This window comes from Eumetopias jubatus, unplaced genomic scaffold, assembly GCF_037043125.1.
Source record: "Eumetopias jubatus isolate StellerSeaLion01/CBP00866 unplaced genomic scaffold, mEumJub1_p1.0 scaffold_6, whole genome shotgun sequence".
NCBI lineage: Eukaryota > Metazoa > Chordata > Mammalia > Carnivora > Otariidae > Eumetopias > Eumetopias jubatus.
In genome coordinates, this window is record NW_028274812.1 from 14,410,669 (window position 1) to 14,426,620 (window position 15,952).

A 15,952-nucleotide genomic window follows, 5' to 3' on the forward strand; every position below is an offset into this window, starting at 1 on the left:
CTTTATATCTTGTGACATTATATCCGTGATTTTATATATTCTTACTGTTATAATAAATGGAACATTGTACATGACATATTGGTGCTATCTAGAAGAGCTATAAATTTTGTAATAGTAATAATAGCTGTTATGTTTTGACTAATAATCATAAGTATAAGGCATGAAGTATCAGAGCTCTAGAAGTACTATCCCTTTGAAATAAACACTTTCAGTTCTCCCTTTACTTAAAAAACTAAAGGGAAAAAAGGCAATAAACTTTCTTAGAGTTTCTATCTCTGTATATCACTGCTCATCTTTTCTTAAATGTTGTTATTTTTTCCTTTAGAGTCCTTAGCATATTAATCATAGTTACTTTATTTATTTTATTTTATTTTATCATTATTTTTTAAGTAGGCTCCACACCCAGCTTGGAACCCAACACAGGGCCTGAACTCATGACGGTGAGATAAAGATCTGAGCTGAAATCAAAAGTCAGTTGCTTGCTTAACTGACGGAGCCACTCAGGTCCCCCTAATCGTAGTTACTTTAAATTCCCTGTCTAAATAATTCTAAAATCTCTGCCACATTTGAAACTGGTTCTGACTCTTGGTCTCTTTCTCCAGACTGCGTTCTTTGCCTTTTTATCATGTCTTGTAACTTTTTGTTGAAAGCTAGACGTGACATAGTAGGCCAAAGGAACTGAGATAAGTAGGTCTTTAGTGTGAGTTTTTACATTTATCTGGTTAGAACTTAGCTTGTGTTTACTGTTTGTTGCGGCTATTGGAAGCTAAAATTTCCTCTGGCGTTCTTGTGTTTGCTTCCTCTGTTGCCTTTAGGTTTCCCTAGAGACTTTTTCTTACATAGGCTCTGAGCTTTGAAGTTCTTTCAGTTGTCATCTCATTATTATGCAGGTGCCCTATTGATTTGGTGATAACATAGGGTGGGGTTGGGGAAGCTATCTATAGGCCGATGATTAGGTCTCAGTTCTTCAGTGAAATTGTGACTTTAGTGATTTGGACCTTCACAAATGCTTCTCAGCTTTCCCCTCTTCCTATCCCTCAAGTGAGACAGGAAGGCTGGAAGGGACCAGACTTGGACACTTTCCTTCTCCCACATTGGTTAGGCTCCAGTAAAATAGTTTCCCTGGAGGGCAGTCTTTTGTTAAGGAGGAGAGAATGCTCTGGGCATATTTCAAAATGGTCACTTTACTTCTCCACCTGCTGGAAACACAGGGGATTTTTCTTCCAATTTTCACAAGGAGAATCTGGTAGTGCTCCTAGAGCCAAAACTCATGAAAGGATGGAGACTTTCTTAAGACAGGCCACTGGGAGTCTTTAGCTCTCAAGCTAGGCTATACTATCCTTTTGGCAATCCGTCCACCACAGTCTAGTGTTCCATGCTGTTCTAGGTAACCTGTGATTCTCTGTGTTCATCTCTCTCCAGTTTTCAGGGCAAGGGCATTGCTGGTGACCTCAATTCTCTCATGGATCTAAGAAAAGGGTTTTTTTAAAATTTTTTTAAACATTTTTTTCATTCCAAGTTTTTTTGTTGTTGTTGAAAGAGAATGATGACCTCCAAACTCTTTACATGTCAGAATGGAAACCAGAAGTCTCCAGCAATAAACTTTTAAAATGTTACAGTGCTAAAAATTGACTAAACTGGTTTCCAAATCAGGAAGAATCTCGGAATCTATACACTAAGCTATTGTGTGTATATAAATAAATCTTCCAGTTCATTGAGAGGTCTGGATGGTCAAAATTTCCTTCTATTTCTTCCAACTAATGTACTCTTCTGTTACTTGTAGCCAGAATAACTTAAATAAATACAAGGCTACCTCTGAGAGGAGCTTCTCTATCTATATTCTATAGGTTTCATCTGAGGATTTTTTTTTTAAATTTAGACAAATTTGCTTTTATTATTTAGGTCATTATTGCTATTTCTAGTATTCTTGTGTTTTCTTCATCCAATATTTCCATTCTCAGGTATCTATCACTGTGTCTTTCATCAGTTTTGCCCCTTTTTCTATATGTTCTTAAAGAGCATAGTTCTTTGTTTCCCTGATCACTGATTTCACTTTTGCAGGGTCGTTGTAAATATTACGGCTTTACTTCTTCTCTTACATAAGTTTGGATTTTCTGAAATGCTCTTCAGTCAGCTCACTCTTCATTTTTTACTTGATCTCACACTGCCTTCTTTTTATGATTTTCTGCTTCTGTTTCATCGCATTGTTCTTGAGCTCGCCAAGGAAATCTTTCCTAAAATGTTCCCCTGGTTCTTACTGAAAAGTGTATTTAGAGATACTTTTCTCTGTGTTTTTAGGGAATGTAATGAGGAAAGACCTTTCTGTCTACAACACGAAGATCTGCCCAGTGCTTTGCTCAGCTTTTAAATAATGTGTGAGAAATGTCCTTGGTTTTCTCACTACCCCCCGATTGCTGGTCAGACTTCTTACTCAGATCTGTCCCAGAATTGCAGGTTGAGTATGCAAATTAATTAATCTAGCTAACCTGATATCTTATATGCCTTTATTTGGGGGTCAGTGTACAGCTCTAGAGAATGTCAGCTACATGGCTGGCTGGTTTCTTTAAGGGTAATTCATTTGGTTCTTTTATTTTCTTATGTGGTTACCTCTGCTTTCACCTACATAACTTGTCTGCATATACATTCCAAGAAGCAAGGTATTACTTCTGCCACATTGTACTCTGCCCAGGTCATGGACTAGGAGTTGTAGTGTCTAAAACAATTCTTTTAAGGATTTTATTTATTTATTTGAGAGAGAGAGAGAGAAAGAGAGAGAGAGCATGAGCAGCGGAAGGGGCAGAGGGGGAGGGAGAGGGAAGGGGAGTCTCAAGCAGACTCCACACTGAGCACAGAGCCTGACACAGGGCTCAATTCCATGACCCTGAGATCATGACCTGAGCCAAAATCAAGAGTTGGACACTTAACTGACTGTGCACCCAGGTGCCCCTAAAATAATTTTTGAAAAATAAGAAATAAAGATAGAAATGGGGGTGGAGAGTGAGAGGGCATAGCTCTGCCCTCCTGGAGAAAGAATCCTCATGAGTTTGGATGCCTATTTTCTGATTAGGTTTGATAATGGAGAGAATAAAATGGGGTAAGCCCTGCTAATGGGATTACTTAAAAGCCAGCAGGACACTGGGTAAGCGGGGCTTATGTCCATCTTCCATCTCAAATTCTCAAAATTTGTGCTGAATTCAGCTAGAACTTAAGGCTTCCACTCTGTGTTAAAATGGACATAAATGGACTTTACACCCAACATAGCCCTAGCAACCAGTCATATGTAGATCCGTGTAACTGTAGCTATAGAAGCCCCAATCCCATTTTGTTCAAAATATTGATCAAAATTGTAAAAATTCTAACCCCTTTTATCTCTCCAGAGCAAACTTTCAATTTTGGTCAACCTGCGTCTCCTGGATTGCAATCCCTAAGACCCCAAACAGATGCAGACATTTTATTTTGCGGCTTTGTCTTTCGTTGGCTGACAGGTTTTGTTTGGAAGTTATTGGTGAATCCTCAGAAGCGCAACTTCACAGAAAAACGTGTCAGTCTTGATGCACTTTAACTGAGACTAAGGATAATCTTTTCTCAAGGTGTTTCATAGAGTTAAAATTATTTAAAAACAATTAAAATTATTTTTATATATAATTATTAAAAACATTTAAAAAATAGAATATTTAATTCCCTAGTGCCTCAAATAGCTGTTTTTCTGGATTGCCTTTATTCCAGTAGATGTGTTAGTAGACACTGTTATCACCACTCAGATCCCCCTTCACGATCAGGTCCTCACCGCTCAGAGGCCAGGTGTGGTGGCTGAGAGGGTGCTCATAGCCAAATCTCTGCCTGAGAATTGCCCCTGGCTGAAAGGAACTGCTTCACCTAAGATGCCCTCCCTCCCCGCCCCCACCCCGGGGGGCAGACCGCATCCGCTGACTGGTTAAACTGAGAACAACAGCCCAGGCCACTTGTCCCAATTCAGGATATCTCTGAAGACCTACCTCAGCCTCAGACACTTGCAGAAATCAACTGAGGCATTTGTTGCAACTGGATCGCAGTTTACCTTTTGCTCCGTCCAATCATGGTTCCCTCATCCAGGTGTTCTCAAAGAGTACCTTCCTATTTTTCCTGCACTCATATCTTTATGTAGAAATCTCTTCCCCAGGAACCAATCTCTTTGCTCTTCTCTGCCAGTCTCTGCCCTGGGAGGCTTGCCTCTCAATCCTGCTTCATTGGGTGACCTTGCTTTCTAGGATCCTGTTGTCTTTAGCCATCAATAGATGAAGGCAGGAGATCAGAGGGTAGAAGGACAGTGGGATCTGGGTACTTAACCCCCATCCTCTTCACTGCTTCGTGGTTCTGATAGTAACTGGGTTCCTCCATGGTCAAGATTTTGTCAGCCTCTTTTCTGTGGCTCCAGGCCTTTGGTTAGTAATGGCTTCCTCTTATTGCTAGTTTAATACCTTCCTCTGCCCACATCTCTGTAGTCGTTTCATTACTAAATTTTTTTCCATTTAGTTTTTAAGTGTACTGGCTGTTTCTTCCCGGGCCCCCATCTGAAGACATTTTTGAAAACATCATTCTTAATTTACTCGTTCTAATTTCTATCATCAACCATTCAACAACATAAGGTTTAAAAACTGCCATACAGCACATATCAACCTCTTGTACAACAGAACACAAAAGATGTTTTGAAACCAGTTCATCATTAGCATAAGCCTTTATTACACAATGTTGGACATGAGTAAGCTCCGAAGGAGCACTCGAACATGGGGAAGGATGGCAGAATTTTTAATAGGATCTTACCCGAAGGGGTCAGCCAAAGTTCAGCTGGTTTGGGGAATACAGAAGGCCCCCTTATCTGTGGGTGGATGCGTTTTCAGGAATCCCTAACACCAGACACTACCAAACCCTATATAGATTGTTTTTTCCTATACATACATACCTATGATAAAGCTTGGTTTATAAATTAGGCACAGTAAGAGATCAACAGCAATAACTAATAATAAAAGAGAACAATTATAATGATATGCCGCAATAAAAGTTATGCGAATGTGGTCCCTCTCAAAATACCTTAGCGTACCGGACTCAGCCTTCTTGTGATGACGAGGCTGACAAAATGCCTGTGGGGGGGGTGAAGTGAAGGGAAAGATGAGGACGTTGGAACATCACGTGAGGCTCCCACTGACCTTCTGACACTATGTCAGGGGGAGGACCATCTGCTTCCAGAGTGAGGTTGACGGCAAGTAACTGAAACCAGGGAAAGCAAAAACCCGGTAAGGGAGCAGGGGCGGGGAGGACCACTGCAGTTGGCCAAGGATGGTTCTCTTGTAGAGTAAGAGATTTTTTTCTTCCAAATTCAAAGCCACTGTTTGCACAATTTGGATTTGGCCAGAAGGAGTAGAGAGGGACAGTTAGGTTTAGGGCTAGAGGGCTGGAGGGAAGTGGCTGTGGGGGCAAGGCCATGGGAGAGGAACATTCTCAGTCCCTCTGTGTGTCTCAGGGTGAGGAGATGACTTTATCCTCAAGATGGGCAAAATCATAACCAGAATAATTTAAGACCTCAAGAATACGTAGGAGAAGGGAGATACAATTTTTCTCTTAAGTTTATTTAAACTTGTTTAGAGAATGAAACCCAAAGTACAGAAATGGACTAAAATAACTCAGCACACCTTTGAGACATTTACATTAATTTCTCAAAGTGTAAAATTATCCCTGGTTAGAACAATGAACTAGATACATCTTAGAAAAAAAAGTGAGGACCCATTTTTTTTTTTTTTTAATTTAGATAATTGAGTCCCTAAGCAAGGAAGGTTGGTTGAGGAAGATAATTTGCCTCAATTGTTGTGATAGCAATTTAAATTAAATTAGAGAGGGGCGCCTGGGTGGCTTGTCCTTAAGCATCTGCCTTCTGCTCAGGTCATGATCCCAGGGTCCTGGGATCGAGCCCCGCATCGGGCTCCCTGCTCTGCAGGAGGCCTGCTTCTCCCTCTCCCACTCCCCCTGCTTGTGTTCCCTCTCTCTCTCTCTCTCTCTCTCTCTCTCTCTCACTGTGTCTCTCTCTGGCAAATAAATAAATAAAATCTTTAAAAAAAATAAATTAAATTAGAGAACCTGAAAAAATGCCTAATACAATTACTGAGATACGAAAATTCTTTTACTTCTCCCTTCTTCCTTGCTAGTTGCCTTGTCATTTGCCAACTGACCTTTCACTAAGAGGAAAAGGAACCCACTGTTCCAGGAAATAGGCAGCACAAGTTCCAGGAAAATGTTAATTTTTTTCTCCTCCTTCCCTCAGCTCCACTAGGCTGTTCATGCTACCGGTTGAAAAGCTCAGGGCTAGGATAACAAAAATCACCTCTAGGAGAAAGGAACATTTACGAGGGAATTTAGTGCCCACTGTGGATCATTCTAGGATCGAGGCACTGAAGATGTGGTGGAAAACGGGGTGAATGAAGCTCCCAGTTTCATTTGTCACACTTAATAGTTGTTCATTTCGCTGCTTGTCTCTTCCTGTCATCTTTAGTTCCATGAGAGAAAGGCTATGTTTTATTAAACATCATGTCTCTAGAACCTAGCTCAGAATATGTTGTGTAGTAATTAATACTCCATGTTCAGTAAATATTTGTGGAAGGCAAGAATTAATGAGGGCAGGAAGTAAGAATGGAAGGTGTTGGGGAACTAGAGTTGAGAACAAACTCTCATGCTGTATTAGTTTGCTAGGGCTGCTGTAACAAAGTACCACAGCCTGGGTGACTCAAGCAATAGAAATTTATCGTCTCTCAGTTCTTGGAGGTTGGAAATCTGAGATCAAGTTACTAGCAGGGTTGGTATTTTCTGAGGCTTTTCTCCTTGGCTTGTAGATAGCTATTTTCTCCGTGTATCTTTACTTGGTCTTCCCTCTGTGTGTGTCTGTGTCCAGATATCCTCTCCTTACAAGGACACCAGGCAAATTGGATTACAGCCACCCAATTGTGGCTAAATGGCATCATCTTAAATTACCACTTAAAAAAACCCTATCTCCAAAACAGTCACAATGTGAAGTACTGAGGGTTGGGACTTCAACATATGAATTTTAGGGGGACATAATTCAGCTGATAACACCTGTCTACCTCCATGAAGTTAGCAGAGAAAGACAAAGAAAGCAGCTTTATTACTGAACACACGTTAAATTAGAATGTGATGCACATCGCACATAATCCACTATAGCGATGGCAAAGATAGAAGAAATTTCCCCCTTTTAAATGGTCAAGCAGATACAACACATCCCATACAAGTTCTTAAGAGGAATGATAACTAGCCGTCAGCTGGGAGGGGTGGCCGCACCATTTGGCAACAGAGTTCATCCTAAATCCCCTTGGTGAGGTGGCCATCTGTGTTTACTAACTGCTTTTTCTAAAGCAAAGATACATTTCCCTTATCTTTACAACAGGAGGTAGTTTTGCAACTTGGAATAAGGCACCCATTGGAAGTTAGGCTCCTCCTCCCACAGCAACTGAGACATGGGAGCATTCCATCTTCCATGATGGTTCTATTTTGAAGAGACATCTTTCAGGTCCATAAGAAAACATCCCTGTGCTGTAACACTGGACAGAGGCTTATTTAGCCTTTTAAAAAGATTTATGTACATCTCAAAGGGGCAAAAAAAGAATTGACAGTAAAATTTCTAAAGTAAGTGCTGAAAGAAAAGGGAGGAGGGGGGAGTCTCTTCCCTTATGTTCAACAGGTAGAATTAAACCTTTTATTTTTAACTTGTACTTGCCCTTACAAAGACAGAAAGGGGAGGTATCGGACACCAGACATTTCCTTTTCTTTTCTGAGGGGATACTCATGAAGTGGGAAATTTGTACACATGTCACCATCCACGGGTATGCTCACGGTCCATTCAAATCCACGGTGCTCATTTCAACTCCGTTCTCCCATCACTGCTGTTCAGAGAGTACAACAGAACTTTAGTTATGGCAAGTATAGTTCATCCATTCTGACTTATTAAAATGGGAGACGTTCACATACATTCATCATTTAACCATTAATAGCAACAGTTTACTTGCCTTGCCCTTTTAAACTACTCCATGGTATCGTACTTGAGAACTACTAAAAACGATCAAAATAAAAAAAGGAAAGAAGAAGTTGTGGTCTTTGTCATTAGAATTCATTTAGAATGTGCATTACTAACCTCTTCTTTCCTGTAAAAACAAGAGGAAGGAAAACAAGGAATTATGTAGGTAAATCATCACATTGATAAAGTACCTATGTAACTACCTGCTGCCTCAGATAAGCTCCGAATTTCTCCAGCATTCCATTCTCCAAAGGCCATGCTGCTTTGGTCACAGTAACAAAGAATGTCAAGAAGCGGGTGAAGGTACACATTTTTTTTTTCCTGGAACCGGATACTTGTGCAAACACAGTAAACATTTTTTTTAAATGATTTGAATTATGCATAAAAGGAGAGTAGCAGGAAAGTATAGAAAGTGTGGTTATCAGTAGATGGTGGGATTATAGACAATTTTTTTTAATGTTCTTGTTTTCTAAATTTTCTACAATAACATGTAAAATAATTATAACAATACTTTTGTTAACACTTGAACAATGAGAATTGCTAATTCCATGATTTTCTGGGTCATTTTCCCTAATTCTATGTGCTGGGAAAAATAAGTAGACATAGAATTGTTTATCTCCACTCCAATGTCTGTCGTCTTTTGGCAACATGAAACATCCAGTTCTAAAGAGCAGCTGCTGAAGAGAGTAAATAGTCATTAGCGGGGTTGTACTTATTCTTCATGATTTCCGCCAAGATCTTGAAGATAGTCTTATTCACCCCCAAGATAGCACTTGGAGGCACACATCTGGATTTTGTCATTTCCCCTGTAGCTGCATTAGAGTATCAGATCATTGAGTTCTAATTACATATTTTAGCTGTGATGCAAATCAAGAAGTCTTTGGGGTTCTTTTTTCAGCTATTTACAAATTTTCTTTCATAGTGCAGCTAGATGGAACTCCAGTAGGATGTAAGATTCAGCAGAGCATTTTGAAAAATATCCTGGAAGAGTAGAATGATGAATGGCTTACATGTCATCTGAATCTGTGTCTGGACTGTGTGTTAATTATGCATTTCTGAAAACAGATGGAATGGCCAGACCAAACTTCAAAGCCCTTAACAAAAGCCCAGGAGTCTGTGAAAATGTGGGTCTACAAAAGGCCACCCTCTTAAGGGCTAGTTGAACAGCCACAAATTCCACCAGTTGGACTGAGCTGGGAGTGCCCTACTCTACCAGAGAGGTGCCTGAGGTGAATTGCATTGCTTATGATGCCATCAGTGAAGAACACTGACTCCCATCTCAGAAAGTTGGTTCCGAGGGGCTCACCAAGTAGCCAGAAGAGGAAGAAGTGGGGGTACCATTCCCAATTCCACAAGGCTCTCAGGCAAGGGGCTGAGCATGGTAGAAGTCACATCCTCCTGTAATTTGGAAAGACCTTTGTTGTCAGGTTGAGCCCTGTCCTGAAGGTAAAATTTCCATTTTACCAAGGAGGCATCAGAGGCTTTGCTGAGCTTCTGCTGGGAGGCATGTCTAGCCCAGGGCATTGTAGGAACTTGAATACAGAGTAGTAATGAGTGGGGGCTGGGTAGGAGCTTGGTTTCCAAAAGAACCCAACAAGATGCCAAAAGTTGGCACTCAAGAAGGATATACTGGGCTGCCACTGAGGTGGGCGTTTAGTCTAAAACCCCATAGGAAGTCAGATAGACTCATGTTTGGTCCAGAGACTCCAGGAGGTATGGTCAAGTGTGACCAAGGACTCAACTCAGGATGTAGAGCCAGGTGGGAGTAAAGTTGAGGCTTGCTGGAATGCCCACGAGGCAGCTTCTAAAGTGCACTGTTGGACCTCACCCCCATGGAAGCTGGAAGAATTGTGGATGATTTCATATACAGGGCAAAGAATTAGGAAAGAACATGAAAAGGCCTAGTATGTGTTGTGTCATCTGAGTGTAGGGAGTGGTTCAGTAGTGAGCAATTGATGTTTGATGACCAGGGGAATCTCAGCACCTAGACGACCAAATGATGCTCAGAAACTTGACAGGTGAGTCTGTGCCTTGGATCTTGTGGGGTGTGGTTTCCCAGCCACACTGCCCATACCGCTCCATCAGAGGGACAACTCAGCATAATGTCATCTGTATAATGCTCCAGAGGGCCATTTCCCAATCATAAGGTATTGAAATCCTGGCAGCAGAAGTGATATGCTATGGCAGGGCTATTTATCTCATTGCGAGCTGCATAAATGTGTATTAAGCCCCTTCAAAAGTGAAATCAGATTGGGATTTCTCTGTGATGAAAACAGAATCGACCACATTAGCTAGAACAATGACTGCACCGGACACTCCCTGGGCCGGTTGCAGGTCTTCCATCAGAATTCTACAGCAAGAGGAACTGGATTGTTAATAGGGAGGACACAGCACTGAGGTTTCCATAATCAGTGGTACTGGCTTAAGTACAGGCTAAATGGGGCTGTTGAAAGGGGAGACTGTGGGCTTAATGATTGTCTCAAGCATATTTTGAACAACAGGGTGTAGGTCCTCAGTGCTCTGTTTAAGTTGGTATTGGAGGGTGTTTACCATCCTGACTGGAGGAGAAAGAGGCATCAGTGTCCATTTGGTGGGTTCTACCAGGAAGGCCAAGAACTTGGGCTTGTTCCATACGGTGCCATGTCAAGGCATCCATGCCTGTAATAGGAAAGAAAGAGTCAAGGGGGCCACCACCAGAGGGAGCTGTTTGAGGCAAGTGGTACCAATATTTGCATCAAAATGGATTTGTACACTTTTGGTTATTTTACTGGCAATGCCCAGTGTGGAGAAGAGCTCCCTCTTTGGGAATGAATTTAGAGGGACTGCCTGGAATGGCAGTGACTTGGACCCCCAAATCTAATCGGGCCAAAGAGACCGTGTATTTTTATTGTCCCAGTGGGCCACCAGAGTGGTATAGGAGAGACTATTACCAGGAGGTAGGATAAGCCCTGGGGGCCACCAATTTCCTAGGGTAGGGGCTGAGATGGCTGCCAGTCCTGGACCGCATTTTTTTTTTTTTTTAAGCTTGGCAAAAGTAGTGACTTTTATTTACAATTGCATGTATCAAGATTACAACAAAAACACTAGTGATACCATCCGAACAAAAGCAATGATTTATTGGTAATGGCAATGAATGGAACATTGACGGTCTGGGATGAGAATCAAGCAATTATCCAGGAGCTGTAGGTCGGATTGCGATATGGTCTTCCAGTGTCTTTTGTACCTTAGTGGCTTGCTCCCTTTTTGCCAACTACTCGTTTGAAGTCATTCATATTTGTTGCCTGGACTGGGGTACCAATAAAAGTAAAATCCGAAATTCCTGTTGTTTCTTCTTCACCTTGATTGGACTGAACAAATATAGTTACACTGTTAACATTCTGAAACTTAACAAAGTGGGACAATGCCATCTTCTTTAATATCATCCTCTGTTAGTTCCAGAGCTTGAGTTGGTTCACTTCTTTCTGCTTCTTCAAAATCCATAGATCAGGGCAGATTGATAAAAATTTTTACATATTTAGGACGCTGACCATTATCTGGTCCTTGAAATTTCATTGAATAAAGCTTAACAGGTTGATTAAATGCCACAGTAATAAGCAGCTGTTCATCACAATCAGATTCCAAGGTCATATCTTTTCCCAAACAGTTGTCAAATCCATGCTCATCACTTTCATTAAGACATTCACAACCAGCTTTGTCAATAAAAGGCATTAAATCCATATAGCCTTTTGAAATATCTGTGTCCTCATTGCTTCCAGGGTCATTTTCCAAGTGCTGCTCGATTTTCTCTTCTAATCCAACAGCATCTGCTCCTTGATATTGATCAAGTCTCACTTTGTTTCGAAAAAACAGAAATGTAGGTGTTGCTGATATATTGTTGGTGGCAGCGGTCCCCTCACACTGATGTACATCAACTTCCAAGAAAACTGCCTGTGGATACTTATTACTCATAGAACTGAATGCTGGGGCAATCCTTAAAGACGGTCCACACCCTCGCACGGTGAGCTTGACCACCGCGAGTCTGGAGCCCGCGCCGCTCAGCTCCGGCTGGAAACCTGGGTCGCTCCCGACCGGCTTCACTCCCAGCATTCTCAGCCCGGCAGGGCGGCCGCGACGCCACCGGCTTCAAAACTGAAGGAGAAGACTCAGGAGAGGAAGGGGAGAGTTTCGGAAAGGCCCAGGCCTGAACACAGGAGGTGCCGACCGCAGAGCCGTCTCCGGGACTCTCAGTGCCGAGTCGCGCCAGGGAGCAGAGCGGCCAAGTGGGTGGGGACGGGAGGAGGGCAGGTCTGGCAGGTCAGGAAGGGGGCAGAGGGAGTATCAGGGACTGAGTTGGGGCCAGAGCAGTTAGAGGGCAGTTGCATGGGAAGTGGATGGCTTGTAGAAGGGGGCTGTAGCTGGGAGAATGCTAGTTCTAGGGCCTGCAGTTTAGAGATGGGCTGTCCAGAGATCAAGTGCCCAGGAACTCTGAGATTTCATAACTCTCAGCCGAGGTTTGCCGATGTATTCTCACGAGGGGCAAAAGTAGATCAGGGATTTGTTAGAAAGGGAGTGGGGACCCCCTTTATTAGGGCAAGTTTGTGTGAGGGTGACCCCCGTGGGGCAACAGAGGCAGAGGGGCCTAAGTGGAGTATCTGGGTATTTAGGCGGGAATTTCTTCCACATCTAGCAACCATATCAATGCCCTCCAGTACTTTTGAATGGGTTTGGCAGTTCCGATGAAATGTAATAGAACTGCCCTATAATTAGGGAGAGTCCTTTGTAAAAAGATTCTCTGGACTTGGAGTCAAACAGGGCCCCTTCAGGATTGGAAATGAAGAGGGGGTCATTTGGATTAACATGGTTATCAAAAAGATAAGAAATAACAAGTGTTAGTGAGGATATGGAGAAAAGGGAACCCCTGTGCACTGATGGTGGGATTGTAAATTGGCTCAGCCACTGTGGAAAACATTTTGGAGATTATTCAAACAAATTAAAAGTAGAACTACCATACTATCCAGCAATCTCACTGCTGAGGTATATATCTGAAGGAGATGAAATCACTATCTCAAAGAGATTTCTGCACTCCCACATTCATTGTTGATTGCAGCATTATTCACAGTAGCTGAGACATGGAAATAACCTAAGAGTCCATTGATGGATGAATGGATAAATAAAATGTGGTATATGGATGCAATGGAATATTATTTGGCAGTGAAAAAGAAGAGAATCCTGCAATTTGCAGGAACTGGATTCACCCTGAACGCATTATGCTAAGTGAAACAAGTCAGAGAAAGACAAATACTCCTTGTATTTGTTCAATTATAGGTGGAATCTTAAAATGTTGAATTCAAAAAGTAGATGGTAGAATGGTGGTTGCTAGGGGCTGGAGGAGGGGGTGGAAGACATGGAGAGATGTTAAAGAGGACAAACTTCCGGGTTATAAGATGAATAAATTCTGGGGATCTGCTGTACAACATGGTGAGTACAGTGAGCAAGATTGTATTATACACTTGAAAGTGGCTAAGAGAGTAGACCTTACATATTCTCAACACACACACACAAAGTAACTATGTGAGGTGATGGAGGTGTAAAAACTAAGCTTATTGAGGTAGTCCTCTCATAATATATATGTGTATCAAATCATAACTTTGCACACCTTAAACTCATACAATGTTATGATGCAATTATATCTCAATAAAGTTGGCTGCAGAAGAGACTAAAGAAGAAAAGATCCAACTCCATGTACTAATTTAGTTTTAATTTTTTTTAAGCAATCTCTACGCCCAACATGGGGCTCAAACTCATGACTCTGAGATTAAGAGCTGCGCACTCTACTTACTGAGCCAGCCAGGCACCCTTCCATATACTGATTTAAACTTGAATTTTTCACTTAATACATAATTTTGAACATCTTCCTAGTTCAATAAACTTAGGATTCATTACTATTTTTAAGATACATAGTACTTCATTGTATGAAGGTACCACAATTTATTCAAACTTCTTGTACATTTAGTTAATCTTCATTTTTTTAAATCAAAACAATACTGTGGCGAATATCCTTCTAAGTAAATCCTTCTACTTATCCTGCATAATTTACTTTAGATAAATTTCTAGAGAAAGATTCCTGAATTGAATGCTGTAATGTATGTAATGTATTGGGTTAAGTTATGTGTGTGTATGTGTGTGTGTGTGTGTGTGTGTGTGTATACACATACATATATGTAAGAATGAAAGAGGAATGACACCGCAGTGCCTGGTATTAGAAAGGCAGGAGTTAGCACCTAAATTTACCAGCTGTGTGACATTAGGGAGGTTTCTTAACTCACTGTGTTTCAGGTTCCTCATCCATAATAATGAGAATAAATAACTGCCTGTCACATAGGTTGTCATGAGAAAATGCATGTGAAGGGGCGCCTGGGTGGCTCAGTCGTTTGGGCATCTGACTCTTGACTTCGGCTCGGGTCATGATCTCAGGGTCATGGGATTAAGCCCTGCATCAGGCTCAGCATTGGGCATGGAGCCTGCTTAAGATTCTCTCTCTTCCTCTCCCTCTGCCTCTTCCCATCCCACCCCCCCTCTCTCCCATGCTCTCCAAAAAAAAAAAAAAAAAAAGAAGAAAGAAAGAAAATACACATGAAGTGCTCAGCACAGTGCCAGACAATAAGTCCTTGTTGAAATATGTGTTAATATATTTAAAATGCAGGTATTCTTGGGTACAAACCACCACAGATACTATAATGCAAGTGCTCTTAGAAGTAGCAGAGAGGACCCTTCACAACTGAGTTACACTAATAAAAGCAACACACAATGGATGAGCTCAGATATAGACAGATATCACAAGAGAAGTGTCTTCCAGGGAAAAAGTTTGAAGAGAGTACTAGACTGCAGCCTAATCAATAGTATTATTTTTTTTTATTAACATATAATGTATTATTTGTTTCAGGGGTACAGGTCTGTAATTCATCAGTCTTACACAATTCACAGCGCACTAAAGTTAAAGATTCTGATAACAGAAGGGGGGTGGTCAATTTTGAAATCGGAATATTGGGAAGAGGTATGACAGAGGCACAATCCAGGAGAAAATGTGCCTGTGGACCAACTTGGATGTTGGCTCAGTAGCTCCATCCTCCAGCGGAAGTGGATGCACCTCTTTCCCGGCTGGCTGGCAATAGGAAGGAAACCATCCAGTTCATGCCCCTTGTTCTATCCCCAGGTTTATTTAATCACCTTCTGATTATAATCTCCATTCCCATGGTAACTGTGCTGTAAAGAGAATGCACTGACTGAATCTAAATATTTCGGCCCATGTAATAGTTATATTTTAAGAATAAATTAATAAATCAGTGTTCTATTTTGTTAAAAAAGTTATAAAATTTATATTTAAAAATGTGCATGGGAATACACTGATAAACTTCAAAGCACTTTATGAATGTTCACTATTATGTTGGCAAAAACTCACCATATTCTGAGAAAAATCTGTGTAAGAGGGAAATACCTTCCTGCCTTCCTTCCTTTCATATGTGTTCAGGGAGTGGTGAAGCTGGGGCAGGCACTTAGCGTTCAACAACAGACAAGTGCAGGAAAAGTCCTTGCTCCAAGGATAACGACCACAACAGAAGCCATGCATAATGATAAACTCAGATAAATCTCTCTAGAGCTGAACCCATAGTTTAATGGTCACGTACAATTTAAACACTGATTGAATTTTAATTTTCTCACAGATGCATTAGAAAGCAATTTATCAAAAAAGAAAAAAAGCAATCTATCATGACTTTTAAATGAGCTTTCAAGTGAAACTTAAGGAGCACAGTAATAGATGCTGAATGAATTTTATTATGGTTCTGGTGTCTGATAATTCTGTATTTCATTTCCCCAAAGAAGAAATTAACATTAATTAGAATTAATTAACTAATAAAAATC

The 15,952-nt window shown here is 41.2% G+C and overlaps 1 pseudogene; it reads right to left on the minus strand.

Moving 5' to 3' along the window:
* Positions 1-11,263: 11,263 nt before the first annotated feature.
* On the minus strand, positions 11,264-12,139 carry LOC114209328 (thioredoxin-like protein 1 pseudogene; annotated as a pseudogene).
* Positions 12,140-15,952: the final 3,813 nt, after the last annotated feature.